Source organism: Dendropsophus ebraccatus, chromosome 8, assembly GCF_027789765.1.
Source record: "Dendropsophus ebraccatus isolate aDenEbr1 chromosome 8, aDenEbr1.pat, whole genome shotgun sequence".
In the NCBI taxonomy this organism is placed as follows: domain Eukaryota; kingdom Metazoa; phylum Chordata; class Amphibia; order Anura; family Hylidae; genus Dendropsophus; species Dendropsophus ebraccatus.
In genome coordinates this window covers 73,862,662-73,880,703 of record NC_091461.1, presented here as the reverse complement: position 1 = coordinate 73,880,703, position 18,042 = coordinate 73,862,662, and the positions used below count along the sequence as shown (strand labels likewise).

The 18,042-nt window shown below is 43.3% G+C and overlaps 1 long non-coding RNA gene across 1 annotated transcript; it reads right to left on the bottom strand.

Moving 5' to 3' along the window:
* Window positions 1-10,399: 10,399 nt before the first annotated feature.
* On the bottom strand, window positions 10,400-17,539 carry LOC138798661 (uncharacterized). The gene is made up of 3 exons (XR_011364128.1): window positions 17,486-17,539; window positions 11,288-11,359; window positions 10,400-10,808 (listed from the first exon to the last, which is right to left on the bottom strand). It is a non-coding gene; the product is annotated as an uncharacterized lncRNA (long non-coding RNA).
* Window positions 17,540-18,042: the final 503 nt, after the last annotated feature.

Sequence of the window (18,042 nt, the reverse complement as noted above, 5' to 3'; positions counted from 1 at the left end):
TTTGGGTCTCTAGGTGGAAAAATGCAGGCGCTATGGCCTTATATACACGAGGAGGGAAAAACGAAAACGCAAAAATGAAAACTGGCTGCGTCCCCTAAGGGTTAAGAGGCTAGACTCCATGGTCACTGATACTAGAAGATACACCATTGACCACTGACTGATGCAGGCAGGTGGACATAACACAAGAAATTACTAAAGTATATATACTAAAGGACACCTGGCATGTTGTATCTGTTATATACTAAAAAAGGTGTTTTTTTTCATTGAACATGAGCATTAAACTATGTTATATTACTCATCTAGGATTAGTACGTATTACACCATATGTGTACATAAGACATTTGTTGTTACTTATATAAGCTAGGCAGATATGCTTGGATTATTTTGAGTGCCTTAAAGGTGGTTGTTATATTTTCCTTATACTGTAAAATCCCACAATGATTGTGCCATGCAATTAGTCTTTATATGCCAACAAAGCCTGTTAAAGTTCTACACATGCTATAATGAATGTTTCCTATATATATATTTAAAATACTTATGGGAAGATGTATAGTATTATGAGAAATAAACCTAAAATTATGGATAGCACTTATTTTGTTGAAAGGTTTTAAGCTGAAACCATTATACTTTAATACATGAAAAATAACCACAATTTAAGTTTAGTTAATCGAACTAGTAATCATTTCTAGAGAAGATGACATGAATGAACAGAATTTTACCTGTTAAAATCGCCTTAATGTCCACCACCATGTCCATGGTGACCAGAACCTTGATGACCAGAACCTTGGTGACCGGAGCCTTGATGACCAGACCCTTGATGACCGGAACCTTGGTGACCCTGGTGGCCTCCATGGTGCCCAGCTTGGCCTTGGTGACTTTGTGCTCCATGACCTCCATGTTGTCCTTGTTGACACTGCTGGCTCTGGGTATGGCATTGTGGGCTCTGGGCCTGGCATTGTTGGGTTTGGGCCTGGCATTGCTGGGTTTGGGTCTGGCATTGCTGGGCCTGCTGCCCATGTCCATGACCACCTTTAACACCAGACATGATTTTTTTCTGGTTTGCTGGAGGCTGCTAATAACAGATCAACTGTTTGAAAATGTTCTGTTCTGCTTCCACTGATGCGGCAGCTTTTATACTTAGTCAGAAAACTTGATGTCATCACATTGGTCGATTTCTTCTTGACGCACCCAAAATGTACCCTTTTTTCTTTCAATAATGTTAATCCCAACATGAGCAATAGATTTTAAAGAGATTTAAAATCTCTACAACATTTACAGATTCATCATCACCTTTTGATGTTTACTTACAAGCCGTTTCCATTATGAGAGTTTAGCATGATACATTAATGTAATAGCCCATATATAGATGAGAAAAAGCTTTGATGTTTCATGACATACGTGTGCAGTTTGTGGAAAAAGGCTGGGAAGTCATGGTGGAATGGCTTGCTATTAATGTATAATATACCTGACTGCACAGCAACACTATCAAATTAAAACAAAAGTCATTTTCAGGCTGATAACAAGGAATGAAAGGACCTCACAGCAAAACTTGGTGAGTATGGCCCCTAAAGATGGCTATACATACATATATGACCACAAAGGTCAAAAGGGCCAAAAAATCCAGAATTAAAGGGATCATCATGGCTTACAAAACATGGACCTTTCCTCCAGAAACAGCACCACTCTTGACCTCAGTTTGGGTGTGGTTTTGCAGCTCAGTTCCATTTAAGTGAATGGTGCTAAATTAGATAGCCCTAGTGCAGTGTTTCTCAATTCCAGTCCTCATAGCCCACCAATGGTTCATGTTTTAAGGATATCCCATACAAAGGATACCTGTGATTATACCTGATGCACTGACTATAATTATATCACTTGTGAAATACTAAGGAAATCCTCAAAACACGACTTGTTGGTGACCATGAGCACTGGAATTGAGAGGCACTGCCCTAGAGAACCCCATCAAAAATTTCTTGTGACATGCATTTGCACATTTAAAAGTGGATGTTATTGAAAATGCTCAGAGTCTTTTTCAGGCTGTCATACCAGAAAATACTAGAAAACACTTTTGGGTTTTGATAAGTTACTAGATTGGTGCTTGGGTGAATTGGACTGTATCTCGAATAGTGAACACTCTGGTAGAGAATGTATAAGTAGCTTAAACTGACACCCCCTTTTTGCATTCTGACTTCTCTACACAGGTGTAGGCTGGGTTCACACTACGTATATTTCAGTCAGTATTGTGGTCCTCATATAGCAACCAAAACCAGGAGTGGATTAAAAGCACAGAAAGGCTCTGTTCACACAATGTTGAAATTGAGTGGATGGCCGCCATTTAATGGCAAATATTTGCTGGTATTTTAAAACAACGGCTGTTATATTGAAATAATGGCAGTTATTTACTGTTATATGGCAGCCATCCACTCAATTCCAACATTGTGTGAACAGAGCCTTTCTGTGTTTTTAATCCACTCCTGGTTTTGGTTGCAATATGAGGACCACAATACTGACTGAAATATACGTAGTGTGAACCCAGCCGTAAAGGGTAAATTTAGTTTTCATACCATACTTTATATTATATGTTATGGTTCTTGTTCCAGTAAAAAGTGATCTTTTATCATCTGTGGATTGTGCTATATGAGCGGGGCTTCAAGGCTGAAGCACCACTTAGCCCCGCTCACAACACCACTGTTGGCCCTGCCCCTTGTGTCGTCATCGGTACATAGACCCCGCTCCCTCCCTGGCTATTGTCATTGGCTGACTTAGAGGGGGTGGGGCCTAGACCTTTAGGCTGGCCTGTTCCAATGGCCATCAATGGGCAGGGACTAGTTGTACATCATCATGTCCATATGTGTTGCTTAAATATATTTCAGTACAGATGTTGCAACAAAACTGCATTTAAAGTGAAAGTAAACCAATAAATAAAACAAAACAAAAATACATATATGTTACGGTGAATTATAAAAAGTCACTAAGGTCATTAGGGTTGTTAAGGTAGAGTGGGCTGAGTGAATCTGTTTGGATAATCCAGCGTGCTTCTCTCAGAAGCAAAAGACGCTAGCGGTGTCCTCCATGGCTGGGTAATTTTACCAATTCCAACCCAGCAAAACATAATATATTGGAGTCACCATTATGGACACTAATGACATGTTCTATGAGCTTTGTTGACCCTATACCTGTTGTTATAGACCTATCATGGTTGACGAAGCTTATAGAACATTGTAGGTCTATAATAACAGATATAGGGTCGCCGAAGCTCATAGAACATGTCACTGTCCATAATCATGACTCTAATATATTACGTTTTGCAGGGTTGGAATTGGTTGAATTACCCAGATGTGGAGGAGACTGCCAGCATCTTTTGCTTCAGAGAGAAGCACACTGGTTTATCTAAACACATGCACTCGGCCTTAACGACTGCAAGGACCTTAGTGTCTTTTAAAAATGCACTGTAACATATATGTATTTTTGTTTTGTTCCATTTATTGGTGTATTGTCACTTTAAATGCTATTACGTGTGGGCAGTTTTGTTGCAACATCTGTACTGAAATGTATTTAAACAACACATATGGACGTTATAACATACCACTAGGTATTGATACGCCACTGCTTTAGTGGAGCAGACCCATATCTACATGTATTTACATGATCTATGTTGTAACCCTCTGAGCACCGGTGTTTGTTTTGTGTAGGAATAAAAGACTGTGAAGGTTTAAGGTGAGTGCTGCACCTTCATTACCGTTTGCAACAAGATTGTGTTTGGAAATTGGTTATCAGGGGATGCTACCTCCTCCCCCTCTTATCCCTTACCCTGTCTTATTGACAAACAGCTGCAAGCTGAGTTCTGAGCAGGGTAAGGAATGGGATGGGAGGAGGTTTTACAGTCCTCTGATGATCAGGTGCCCGGGAAAGCCTCTCTGGCATTTGGGACTGGAGAATATTTTTTTTCTACATTCTAGAAGTCCAGCTGGATATATGAGAGGTACAATCCGTGTCTTTGAGCTAGCAGCTATTTAACAGTGTCAGCAGTTTGGCTACATCCATGTTTTCCAGACAACGGGGTTTAAATGCCAAGGTAGGTCTTGTGCGAACCTGAACTTGCTGTAAGTTTGCTCATCTCTATTGAAGAGGCACTCCAGGGGAAAAATTCAAATAAACAGGTGATGTGCACTTGAAAGATTGAGTTCTATAATAGAAGTAATTTATAAAGTTGTATAAGTTTCTGCTGAACCAGTTAATTAAAAAAAATATGCACACACATATCTATCTATCTATCTATCTATCTATCTATCTATCTATCTATCTATCTATCTATCTATTTGATCAATATTGATAATGCAAGAATTGTAAATATCGAAATATCAGGGGAGATTTATCAAACATGGTGTAAAGTGAAACTGGTTCAGCTGCCCCTACAGGCTGGTAAGAAAAACTATTAATCTCTTCTATATTACCTCTTACTGCGTAGAGTTTGTTCCTTAAGTGACTAATATTACCATGAGAACTAGTAGTAATCTGGGTCAGGCTGGCTGCTCTCATTAATACACTGTGCAGTACGTTTAGATTGTTGTCAAGGAAAACAATGCATACAGAGCCGAAATTAATTGTGCTATAAAAACTTGTGTTTCTGATGAAATATGAGTAGGAGCTTGTAAAAGATTTTGATTGCAGTATGTGCCATCTGAAAAAGAAGGTATTTGTTGGTGTCAGGAATTTAAGATGACAGTCCCCACCCCAATAAAATGTATGTGCATATTACAATGCAGGAAGACAGGTGTTCACAGTAAAGTTGGGCGGTTGAATGTAAACTATTTTCTGCTATATTTTTATGGCAGTTCCGTATATTCTATTCATGACTGTAAATGTATGCATGTGTCTGCTATCAGAAGATTTTAAACAAAGTTTGTTTTGTAAGTTTTAGAGGAGTTAATTTATACAGGGGAAATAAAATATACTACTTATTCTAGTGCTAGGACCAACACACTAGAGAACCAAAGGATCTTCCAGTGGACTGAAGACCAAATAATATCCCCAAGGGTCCAGGAAGTGACAACCCCACTTAAAGCTGATTTTGGAGCCAATCTCTTGGCGCTAGCACAAACTTGCAACAATATCAGTGATACAATAAAAAAAGTCACTGCCATTATAACTTTCTAAACCAACAAGGGATGTGATATAAAGCATGTTTGCAATTTACATTAACCATTATTTTTAGTTACCATGCTGTAAAATAAAGCTATACTTACCTGTATCCAGGTCCAGTCTCCTGAAGGCAGCTTTTTAGTCTTGTGCTGGTTGAAAAAAAGATACTAAATACATAAAGTTTGACCCGTTCAGAGTCTTGGCTCAATGTGTCTGCCAATCAAAAGACTGCCTTATCTGCGAGTGTGCAAATGACAGAAATTTCCTGTTTTTTTTCTGTGTTCTCTGCAACAGAGAGAGAGGTAGCAGCGGGAAGCTGTTCAAACTTGTCACTCTGCTCCCGCTTCTCTCAGTTGCAGGGGACACCGTGTAAAGAAGTAGGAATTCCTTGCATTATGATGGGAATCCCCACCACTTTACATGGTGTCCTCTGCAGCTGAGAAAAGCAGGAGCAGTGTGGCAAATTTATACAGCTTCCTGCTGCCTGTTGCTGCCTCTCACAGGGGAACACAGAGCGGGGATTCCCATCTTTATGACTGGAATACCTGCTCTTTACAGTAAGTAGAGGTGCAAGATGCACTGCTACTTACTGCTAGTTTTTACGCTCTACTCTGCACCTGTCCCATGGAGTATAAAAAACAATTATTAATATTTACATTGTTCCCTATGGGAACTTACAACTCGGTTCTCAAACTGCTCGGTTCTTGAACAGCCTTCCAGAACCGACTGAGTTTACAAACAGAGGTATCACTGTATAGCTTTTTTAAAGCATGATAACTTAAAAAATAACTCATGTAAATGGCAAACATGGTTTATCTCACATTCTCTATTAAAGGGAACCTGTCACCTGAGAACAGAGCAGTGATTTCCTATGGACGTCGGACTCATTTCCTCTCATTTACATACCACACGCGCAGACCGGGACACTGTGACACCTGATTACAACTTTTTGTGTCTTTATTTTGTGTTATTTGGTTTAACTTATTATGCTTGGGAGTTGAGGGTCCATTACAGTAGTGGATTATAATAGGGGCGTTTAGGGCGGCAGCCCGGGGCCCTGAGCTCCTGGGGGGCCCATGACCACCCAAAAAGACTTATACTTTCAATGGTGTACTGTCTCCTGGCTACACTTCTGCCATGATTTGTAAAAAATCACTGTTTTTGTATGGCAATTTTGCACAAATCAGGACATCATGACATTATCTATACTGTACTATGAACGCCAGGCTAGTGCTGCCATAGTTACAGTAGGGTGGGGGGCCCAGGCTTAGTGAACAGCCCGGGGCCTATGGTAAAGTTAATCCGCCCCTGGTCCATTACATATTGCAGAGTCGAGCTGGACATCTGCCCGCTACACAGATCTATCACCTGCACAATGAGTGCAAGTAGGATGAAGCAGTGGAGAAAACATGCATCGCAAGGTTTATACCCACATCTGCAAGGTTTGTCAAAAGTTTTTATATACCATTATAAATATACATCATATATACTGTATGTTGCAGGGAAATGATAAAATCAGGGATTTCATCAAATCCCTAAGAATTTGATGTATGTATTGTGCATGTGTGTATGTTTACTATGTATGCAAATAGGTAATGTGCATTTCTTTATATCTGTGTATGATGTGTGTATATATTGTGCATATTTGTATCTAATATGTATGTTCACTAGAGATGAGTGAACCTCGAGCATGCTCGAGTCGACCCGAACCCAAACTTTCGGCATTTGATTAACGGTGGTTGCTGAACTTGGATAAAGCCCTAAGGCTATGTGGAAATCATGGATATATAGTCATTGGCTGTATCCATGTTTTCCAGACAACCTTAGAGCTTTATCCAAGTGCTGCAGCCCCAGCTAATCAAATACCGAACGTTCGGGTTCAGATGGACTCGAACCCGAACCCGTTTGGCTCATCTCTAATGTTCATGTTGTGTTCACTAATTTGTAACTCCCCCTCCCATACCTAAACCTGCTGGGGACTCAGCGTCCAAGTGTCAATTAAACAGGGAGAAGCCTTTTTGACTCTTTGTACCAGAGAATAATGTTCCAAGTGTTTTCTTGACCTAACAGCATCTAACAGTGTCAGCAGTTTGGAACAGTTGCAGTTGCAGTTGACAGATTCCCTAAAGCAGAAGTCTTGTGAAACCAACAAATGACAGGCAGGCAGGGGGGTGCGTGAAGATCAGCGTCGGACTGGGCCACCGGGGGCCAGGAATTTCCCCGGAGGGCCCCTCCCCCTTCCTCCCTGTTGGTGGGCCCCTGCAGAGCAGCGTTAGGCAGTGTGAGCTAGCTTTGGGGCCTGGGTGATGTCTCCCAGCCAGATGACAGCAAGCTCCAGGGCCCCCTGATACAGGCAGATCCATAGGCAGCTCTCCTAGAGCCCTCAGTGGGCCCCAGCAGCTGGTCCTCCTCACCCTGCTATAGATGCCGTTTTCGGGATGTGCAGGAGGAGCAGGAGGCCGCATCTGTGACAGGAGCTGTGGCTGCTCTTCTCCTCATCAGCGTCCTACTCTGACAAAAGTGAAAGAAGTTCTTATCAGCACCAGGAGGGCGCTGAACAGTCAGGCAGAGGTCAGCTCCCCCTCCCTCCACTGCTGTCCTGGGATCTGAAAGAAAAAAAAGCTCCATGGATAAGGCCAGGTATGGTGGTAATGTGAGGTCTGACATATGACTGTAAGTTCTGGGTGACTATGTATGTGTCATGTGTGACTGAATCTGCAGTGTGTGTATGTGTATACAGATATAGTGTGTGGGGGTGCAGTGTGTATATAGATATAGTGTGTGGGGGTGCAGTGTGTATATAGATATCGTGTGTGGGGGGTGCAGTGTGTGTGTATATATATATATATATATATACAGTATATATATATATATATATATATATATATAGATATAGTGTGTGGGGTGTAGTGTGTATATAGATATAGTGTGTGGGGTGCAGTGTGTGTATATATAGATATAGTGTGTGGGGGTGCAGTGTGTGTATATACAGGGGCGGTCTTGGCATTTCTGGGGCCCCAAGCAAAATTATGTCTGGGCCCCCCCCTCGACATGAACTCCACAACAATAGACCGCTGTGTGCCGCCCCCAGTAGTATATACCCCTTGTGCGCAGGCGCCAGTAGTATATACCCCTTGTGTGCTTCTAGTGTATAGACGCCTGTGTGTTCCCCTAGTTATATATAGCCCCCCGTGTGCTCCCCAAAAGTATATAGACCCCCTGGGTGCTGTCCCAGTTGTACATAAACCCCCTGTGTGCTCCCCCACTTGGATATAGACCTCTGTGTGCTCCTCCAGTAGTATATAAACCCCCTGTGTGGTTCACCCAGTAGTATATAGACCCCCTGTGTGCTCCACCAGTATTATATAGATCCCTGTGTGCTCCCCCAGTAGTATATAGACCACTGTGTGCTCCTCCAGCAGTATATAGACCCCTTGTGTGCTGCCCCCAGTTATATATAGACCCCCTGTGTGCTCCCCCAGTTATATATAGACCCGCTGTGTACTCCTCGTTATATATAGACCCCCTGTGTGCTGCCCCCAGTAGTATATAGACCCCCTGTGTGCCTCACCAGTAGTATATAGACCCTCTGTGTGTTCCCCAAGTAGTATATAGACCTACTGTGTGCCCCACCAGTAGTATATAGACCTCTGTGTGCTCCTCCAGTAGTATATAGACCCCCTGTGTGCTGCCCCTGTAGTATATAGACCCCTGTATGCCCCCCCAGTTATATATAGACCCCCTGTGTGCTGCCTCAGCAGTATATAGACCCCCTGTGTGCCCCACCAGTAGTATATAGACTCCTGTGTGTTCCCCCAGTAGTATATAGACCCCCTGTGTGCCCCACCAGTAGTATATAGACCCCTGTGTGTTCCCCCAGTAGTATATAGACCCCCTGTGTGCCCCACCAGTAGTATATAGACCCTTGTGTGCTACCCCAGCAGTATATAGACCCCTGTGTGCTACCCCAGTAGTGTATAGACCCCTTGTGTGCTCCGCCAGTAGTATATAGCCCCCCTGTGTGCTCCCCCAGTTGTATATAGACCCCATTCTGCTTCCCCAAGTAGTATATAGACCCCCTGTGTGCTGACCCAAGTAGTATATAGACCCCTCTGTGAAGCCCCAGTAGTCTATAGCCCCCCTGTGTGCTCCTCCAGTTATATATAGCCCCCCCTGTGTCTTCCCTGTTATATAGCCCCGTTGTGCGCTCCCCCAGTAACACAGACCCCCGTGTGCTCCCCCTCCCATGCAGTATATAACACAATAAAACTTATACTCACCTGGGTCCGGGCGTCTCCTCTACTCTTCACTCTTGTGGCCGCAAGGGTTTTCCCTGCGGTCACAAGAGGCCATGCTCCCCTTATCCTGGCGCCGATGCTCCAGTGATGTCACTTGAGCACCGACACCACAAGGACAGAGTGGCCACTTGTGACCGCAGGGAAAACACTTCCTGCAGCCACAAGAGTGACTGACAGGAAGGAGCCAATGGCTCCCGCCCTGTCAGTACTGCTGCTGCATGTAACTGTGAGCGCTCATTACGAGTGCTCATAGTTACAGTTCAGATCACAGCAGCGAGTGCTCATAGTTACAGTTTAGATCACAGCAGCAGTCTTGAGCACAAGAGAAGAGTGGGGGCCCCCCTGGATGTTGGGGGCCCCAAGCGATTGCTTGGGGTGCTTGGTGCCGAAGACCGTTACTGTGTATATATAGATATAGTGTGTGGGGGTGCAGTGTGTGTATATAGATATAGTGTGTGGGGTGCAGTGTGTATATAGATATAGTGTGTGGGGGTGCAGTGTGTGTATATAGATATAGTGTGTGGGGGTGCAGTGTGTGTATATAGATATAGTGTGTGGGGGGTGCAGTGTGTGTATATAGATATAGTGTGTGGGGGAGCAGTGTGTGTATATAGATATAGTGTGTGGGGGAGCAGTGTGTGTATATAGATATAGTGTGTGGGGGTGCAGTGTGTGTATATAGATATAGTGTGTGGGGGTGCAGTGTGTATATAGATATAGTGTGGGAGGTGCAGTGTGTATATATAGATAGATAGATAGATAGTGTGTGGGGGTGCAGTGTGTGTGTGTATATATATGTATATATATATATATATATATATATATATATATATATATATATATATATATATATACATACTTCAGTCTGGAGAGCACTCAAAGATCCGGTGCAGGAGTGCCAGCGACGGAGATTGGATAAAGTCTCCTCTTCAATATAACCAAGAAATCGCAGCACATCCAAATAGTGCAAAAATTCTGTGTCTTTTATTTCATAGTAGCAAAATCAATAAGTGCAATGTTTCTGTCTCATCTCGAGACCTTTCTCAAGCAACAATACAAACATCTCATATCCTTTTTATACAAGTGTGTGACAAAATCCAATTAATTAAGGGGTGAACATAACGTGAAACAGGTGTACAAGTAAGGTTCCGACCGGAACACAATGGGTTACATGGGATACATCAATATCAGAAAATAATTACAAAGTCTCACCCACTAGTGTCATGGTGTGAAAATGGCTTTGTTATTTGTCATAGTGTGAACATGGTCCAGCAAATCCCGACATCAAAGTCCCTGGCCTCACAATGAATGAAAGAAAACAACAGTAGCAGTGATTTGCAGTGAGATTCCTCCGCCGCCTTCTGTAAATATCTAAAAGAAAAAAAGAGAGAAAGGATATAAGTATATAAATCAACTAGTTAACAAGGCAAGGCTCAAGGAAGGATCAGGGTTAACAACTATCCCTAATTTCCACACTATCCCTGAGTTTCAAGTGCCACCTCTGATGTCATATCGCAGGGGGAGGAACTTGAGGGATAGATTGGTTAAGAGTGATGTTGCTATGAAGGATGCAAGTAAGGGACAAAAATTCCTTACAGTTAAAAACAAGGGTTCCTTCCCGTGCAGACAATGCGTCAGCTGCACATATATGAACAAAGGTTCCAGTTTTGTACATCCAACAACCAATAAGGAATACAACATCCGTTTTTACCTGACTTGTACTTCCAGCTGGGTGGTCTATGTCCTCATGTGCCCGTGTCGTTTGCTATATGTTGGACAGACGACGTGGGACATGAGGACTAGACTGAACCAGCACAGATATTCCATTCGTAAACAGAGGATAGACTTACCGGTATCCAAGCATTTCCTTGATGCAAAGCATGCTGAGAAAGATCTCCAGTTCATGTTGCTTGATCATGTACCTATTCCAAAAAGAGGTGGTGATAGGTTAACCATGTTACAGAAACGAGAACTGCAGTGGATCCATAGACTGGATACACTCCAGCCGAGGGGTCTCAATGTAGATTTCAGAATTACTACAAGAATGTACAAAAAATTTAATTGTAATGGGTTGTTAACCCTAAACCTTCCTTGAGCCTTGCCTTGTTAACTAGTTGATTTATATACTTATATCCTTTCTCTCTTTTTTCTTTTAGATATTTACAGAAGGCGGCGGAGGAATCTCACTGCAAATCACTGCTACTGTTGTTTTCTTTCATTCATTGTGAGGCCAGGGACTTTGATGTCGGGATTTGCTGGACCATGTTCACACTATGACAAATAACAAAGCCATTTTCACACCATGACACTAGTGGGTGAGACTTTACGACTAGGGGTTTGGGCGACGTTTGTGAGGTTTTCCTAGGTCATACTTTGACCTGGTTGAATCCCTCCTTGACACGATGGCTGCGGCTTTCCGTAACTAGCGGTCACCGAGCCGGATAACCCCGGTATAATGGATGGAGTTCCTTGTCTCTTTCCTACAAGACAGTGTTCAGATGGTGCTTACAGTGAACGCGGTTCTTATCCGTTGTATTTCAAGATGTCATTACGGCAACCTGACAGTTCCCTGCCCAGGACCTCCCACTATACTCTTGGACGTATCAGGTCATACAGGCCAGCGCATGCGGCTTAGCAATATTTACAAACCAACATACATATGGACGATCCATGAGGTCTGACTTGGTTCCAAATTATTCCTTTCTTTACAGAGCAGTGGCTAGCGTGAGTGAACCCCGCCGTTGATTTTTCATTTTAAATTTTCACTTTGATGTATATACACATTGTATCACCTTGTATACATCACGTATTTGTAATGATTTTCTGATACTGATGTATCCCATGCAGGGCCGTCTTAACAGCATTATGGGCCGCCGCCCCTCTTATCTGGTACCTTGGTTTAAGAGTAACTTGGTTTAAGAGCTCACAGTTTTTCAAAACTGTGACTTGGTTTAAGAGCATTGTTTTGGTTTAAGAGCTCCCTGTATTGGGTGGGAGGGCGGGTGGAGGAGGGACATGGTCTGAATAGCGGGGTCTACAGCACTGTACTCTGACCCAGGAAGTCTCCCCCACCTGCCAAATCATAGCAGATCCACTTCAGGCTGGGGCCTACATCAGGGGACAGGACTGTAGAGGTAATCTCTCCATAGCTGTAACCCCTCTCTCCCCGGACAGAGAGCGCTGCATGTATGTGCCCACATCTGCCCTGCTCATTCCTTCCTGCTCCCTGCAGTCTCTGTCAAGCCCTTGTGTTTCCCATCCGCTCCATTACTGTACAGTAACTTATAATATCACAATATGTTTGTTTCATCTGTTTTACATGTTATTCAGAATAATAAATCATTATTTTTTGGGTGTGGAACCAATTGTCTGCATTTCTATAATTTCTTATGGGAAAATTTGCTTTGGTTTAAGAGTGATTTGGATTACAAGCACGGTCCTGGAACGAATTATGCTCGTAATCCAAGGCACCACTGTATATTGCCTATAATAGTGATTGTCATATATGTTGCACACATACAGTATATCACTATTACAGGCAATATACCTTACCACCTATTTATCTACCATATAGATACAGGTATAAGGGTGGAGCAGTAGGTAGGTGGTTATATAGCCTATAATAGTGATATATGTGTACAAATATATATATGGGGGGTACAGGTATATGTGGGGTATACAGGTGGTGGGTAAAAGCCTAATTAATATATATTGGTGCCCCTCTCTATATATGAGACATGTTCCTGTCCCTCTGCATATACGCCATGTTGTCTCCCTGTATACTGTATAATACAGGGAGTCTGTGTATACTGTATTATACAGTATACAGGGAAACAACACGGCTTATATATAGAGAAGGGCAAAACAACATGTCTCATATATACAGACGGGCAACAACATGACTATTATATATGAGAACCATGTTGTTTCCCTGTATGTATACTGTATAATACAATATACAGGGAAACAACATGGCTTATATATAGAGACGGGCAAAACAACATGTCTTATATATACAGAGGGGCAACAACATGACTATTATATATGAGAACCATGTTGTTTCCCTGTATGTATACTGTATAATACAATATACAGGGAAACAACATGGTTCATATATAGAGAGGGGCAACAACATGTCTCATATATACAGAGGGGCAACAACATGACTATTATATATATGAACCATGTTGTTTTGCCCTTCTCTATATATGAACCATGTTGTTTCCCTGTATATTGTATTATACAGTATACATACAGGGAGACAACAATGGAGTGATAGGTGAAGGATAAGTATATAATACACTGCTGTATACACTGAATGGAGATATATATACACACTCAGGAGGAGGATAAGTATATAATACACTGCTGTATACACTGAATGGAGATATATATACACTCAGGAGGAGGATAAGTATATAATACACTGCTGTATACACTGAATGGAGATATATATACACACTCAGGAGGAGGATAAGTATATAATACACTGCTGTATACACTGAATGGAGATATATATACACTCAGGAGGAGGATAAGTATATAATACACTGCTGTATACACTGAATGGAGATATATATACACACTCAGGAGGAGGATAAGTATATAATACACTGCTGTATACACTGAATGGAGATATATACACACTCAGGAGGAGGATAAGTATATAATACACTGCTGTATACACTGAATGGAGATATATATACACACTCAGGAGGAGTATAAGTATATTATACACTGCTGTATACACTGAATGGAGATATATATACACACTCAGAGGAGGATAAGTATATAATACACTCCTGTATACACTGAATGGAGATATATACACACTCCGAGGAGTTACACCCCTGATCCCCCCTCCCCTGTTTACCAGTTCACCCACGGCCCTGTCTGCATCCCTGCAGAGAGCACTCCCATGATTAACCCCTTCCCTGCCAGCTAGCCTCCCCCCTCTGGTATCAGCACATACTCACTCAGGCTTTGTGCTTCAGGCCTCCAGCTTCTCCTTCCTCTCAGGGCTCTGCTGGTGACGTCACTCTCCTGCTCCGCACGGGAATGCAGGGGGTGAGAGAGACCTCTAGTGACCGGAAGCAGAATGCAGCTTCCGGCCACAAGAGCGAGCTGTGCACAGCCCCTATCTACCAGCGCTGATCAGGAGCACTCCCAGTTAAAGGGCCAGGGAACATGTCACAGGGCAGGGGCCCCCTAGGACGCAAGGGCCCCCGGGCAGCCGCCTACCATGCCCAATGGTTAAGACGGCCCTGATCCCATGTAACCCATTGTGTTCCGGTCGGAACCTTACTTGTACACCTGTTTCACGTTATGTTCACCCCTTAATTAATTGGATTTTGTCACACACTTGTATAAAAAGGATATGAGATGTTTGTATTGTTGCTTGAGAAAGGTCTCGAGATGAGACAGAAACGTTGCACTTATTGATTTTGCTACTATGAAATAAAAGACACAGAATTTTTGCACTATTTGGATGTGCTGCGATTTCTTGGTTATATATATATATATATATATATATATATATATAGTGTGTGGGGGTGCAGTGTGTGTGTGTATATATATAGATAGATAGATAGATAGATATAGTGTTGGGGTGCAGTGTGTATATAAAGATATAGTGTGGGGGGTGCAGTGTGTATATATATATATATATATATATATATATATAGATAGATAGATAGATAGATAGATAGATAGATAGATATAGGGGGGCATTTATTAAGTCCGGCGTTTTTTACGCCGGACTTAAAAATGCCCCCGCAGCTCTGGCGCTACGGAGATTTATGTAGAGGCGGACTGCCTCTACATAAATCCCGTGCGCGCCGGTGCGCACCGCCGAAAACCTACGCCAGCTGAGGACTGGAGTAGGTTTTCGGCGTAAATTTGGGCGGAACAGATGGTAAATCGCGCGGACTCTGAGTCCACGCCCTCCGTTCTGCCCACTACACGCCCCCTTTCCGCCCCCCTGGCGTACTCGGCGGAAAGTGCCGATTTGCGAATATTTTATTCGCAAATCGGCCATTTGCGTATAAAAAAATACGCAAATCTGCACTTTCCGCCAAAAATCATCCGTTCGCAGGATGATACATGTGGCCCATAGTGTGTGGGGGTGCAAAGTGTGTATATAGATATAGTGTGTGGGGGGTCAGAGTGTGTATACAGATATAGTGTGTGGGGGTGCAGAGTGTATATATAGATATAGTGCAATGGCTGCAAACACTACAACTCCCAGCATTTACTGACAGCACACAGTTCTCAGGATATGGTGGGAGTTGTAGTATATCTGAATGGAAAATCCCCTGATAATAGCTGGTGCTGTAAATATATTTATTGATGGATCTTAGGGTCCATTTACACAGAAAGATTATCTGTCAAAGATTTGAAGCCAAAGCCAGAAACAGACTATAAACAGAGATCAGGTCATAAAGGAAAGCCTGAGATTTTTCCTCTTTTCAAATCCATTTCTGGCTTTGGCTTCAAATCTTTAGCAGATAATCTTTCTGTGTAAATGGACCCTTAAGGGCTGATGGTTGTTTTAAATTGCAGCCACCAGAAGCTTCTACACAACCATCAGTTGTTAAAGGGAACCTGTCACCCCCTGTGCCGGGGTGACAGGCTCCCAACCCCCCGGTAAAGCCCCCTATACTTACCTGATCCCGCCGGGTCCCGCGTCTTGAGCCAGTTGGGTCACGGAGATTTCAGCTCCCGAAGCCAGGCATGCGCACTCAGAGGTGAGTCCGATGCCCATAGAGAATGACGGCGCCGTCATTCTCTATGAGCGTCGGACTCAGCAGAGCAGCGCGGGAGCTGAAATCTCTGTGACCCGACCGGCTCAAGACGCGGGAGTATAGGGGGCTCTACCGGGGGGTCGGGAGCCTGTCACCCCGGCACGGGGGGTTGACAGGTCTTCTTTAAAGGATTCTCCTCTCTGGAACCCTGAGAGATTCATAAGTGAAGGGCATTCTGATAGTTGTAGTTTGACTAGTTGTGGATCAATCCAGCATAGAATCGGGTCAGCATGACGCTTCTTAACGGTTCTTCATTGGTGGGCCCCCAGGATAATTTCCCCTGGTGGGCCCCAAGTAGCCCAGTCCGACACTGGTGAAGATAATAAAGAAAGTATACTTACCAGTCCCTGTGCCCAGTAGTGCTACTCTCAGGTCTCTCTCACAGACTCCAAAAGTAATTTTTGCCTGGGTTCGGTGTATGCCCCTGGCTCCTCCAGCTGCAATGTCACAGAGGAGCTGATGGATTGCCTCATCTTATCTCAGTCACTGAGTGGGTGATCCATCGGAGTGATCCAGGGAGTGCCACGAGAGCATGGGGACAGGTAAGTATACTTTCGTGATTATGTTCCGGCCTCCCCCCTGCCTGTCTGAGATTCGTTAGTTTCATGACACTTCTACTTTCAAGAAAATTAAGTGGCATGCTATGCTGTTTGCATAGAGCGACTGACAAGTTACTAGCAGTAAGCTAGCATCGCTGGTCACATACACAGCGCTGTGCAAAGTCACTATAGTATTGTGAAAGGTTTGACGCTGGTTATATCTGATATATGTACGGTAGGCCCCTAGAATTTAATTCCCTGGTGGGCCCAAGGTGCCCCAGTCTGACACTTACCATTACCACTGAAATAATACGACCATTATCACTGAAATTATACGACCATACAATGCCTCTACCATTACCACCACAGACCATACAGACAATGCAATTCATCTGGCCCAATTTCTTCCTGCCATGGCTCAGGCATACACTTTAGGCCTCACATTCTTCCAGCTCCCTCCATCCTAAATAACCTTACTATAGCTTCATTTAGAACTGTCTGTTCTCTAATCCCTACTTATGTTTATTAGTATGAGTAGGTGCACTAATTCTAAAATAGTTTCCTAACAAGAAACATTGATGACAAGATACATTGATTCTTCATAAATCATAGAGACCCACAATAATGGCAAGAACATGGCTTTCGTAACAACTGTTAACTACAAGTAATCTAGCAGAAGAGAGGAGCTAGATGTATTCCTTCTTACCTTTCCTCACAGATCAGCATATTCCAAGATGTGTGTCACCAAAGATTAGCTTATAAAATTCCACTACATGGTTATTTCACAACACACTATTGTAGGATGTGCAGTATTTGTGTCCATGTGTGGCCACCCAGTGGTTTAGAGGTGAATTGCAGCTTGTTTATTTTCACTTTGTAATATTGTATTCAGGGATATGTTCACACTACGTATCAGACCGGCCGTTCCGTTACCCCGGGTCACGAAATGGCCAGTCTGTGCCCGGATCATCGCGGCCGGTACCTAAGTTCCGGCGGATGATCCATCCGGCCGCAGAGCTTTGATGCGGGCGCATCAGCACGCGCCCGCATCAGAGCTTCCCATAGCACGCAGTGAAGCGAGCGGCCTGAGCCACTCGCTTCACTGTGGTAACTGACAGGTCTTTCTGAATTCTGCCCGCAGAAAACTTACATGTCAGTTATTTGCGGCCCCGTATGGGATTCCGGCCGGAGCGTATACGATGTGTATAAGCTCCGTCCGGGATCCAATACCAGATAATAGGGATGGTCCGAACCTTCCGAGGT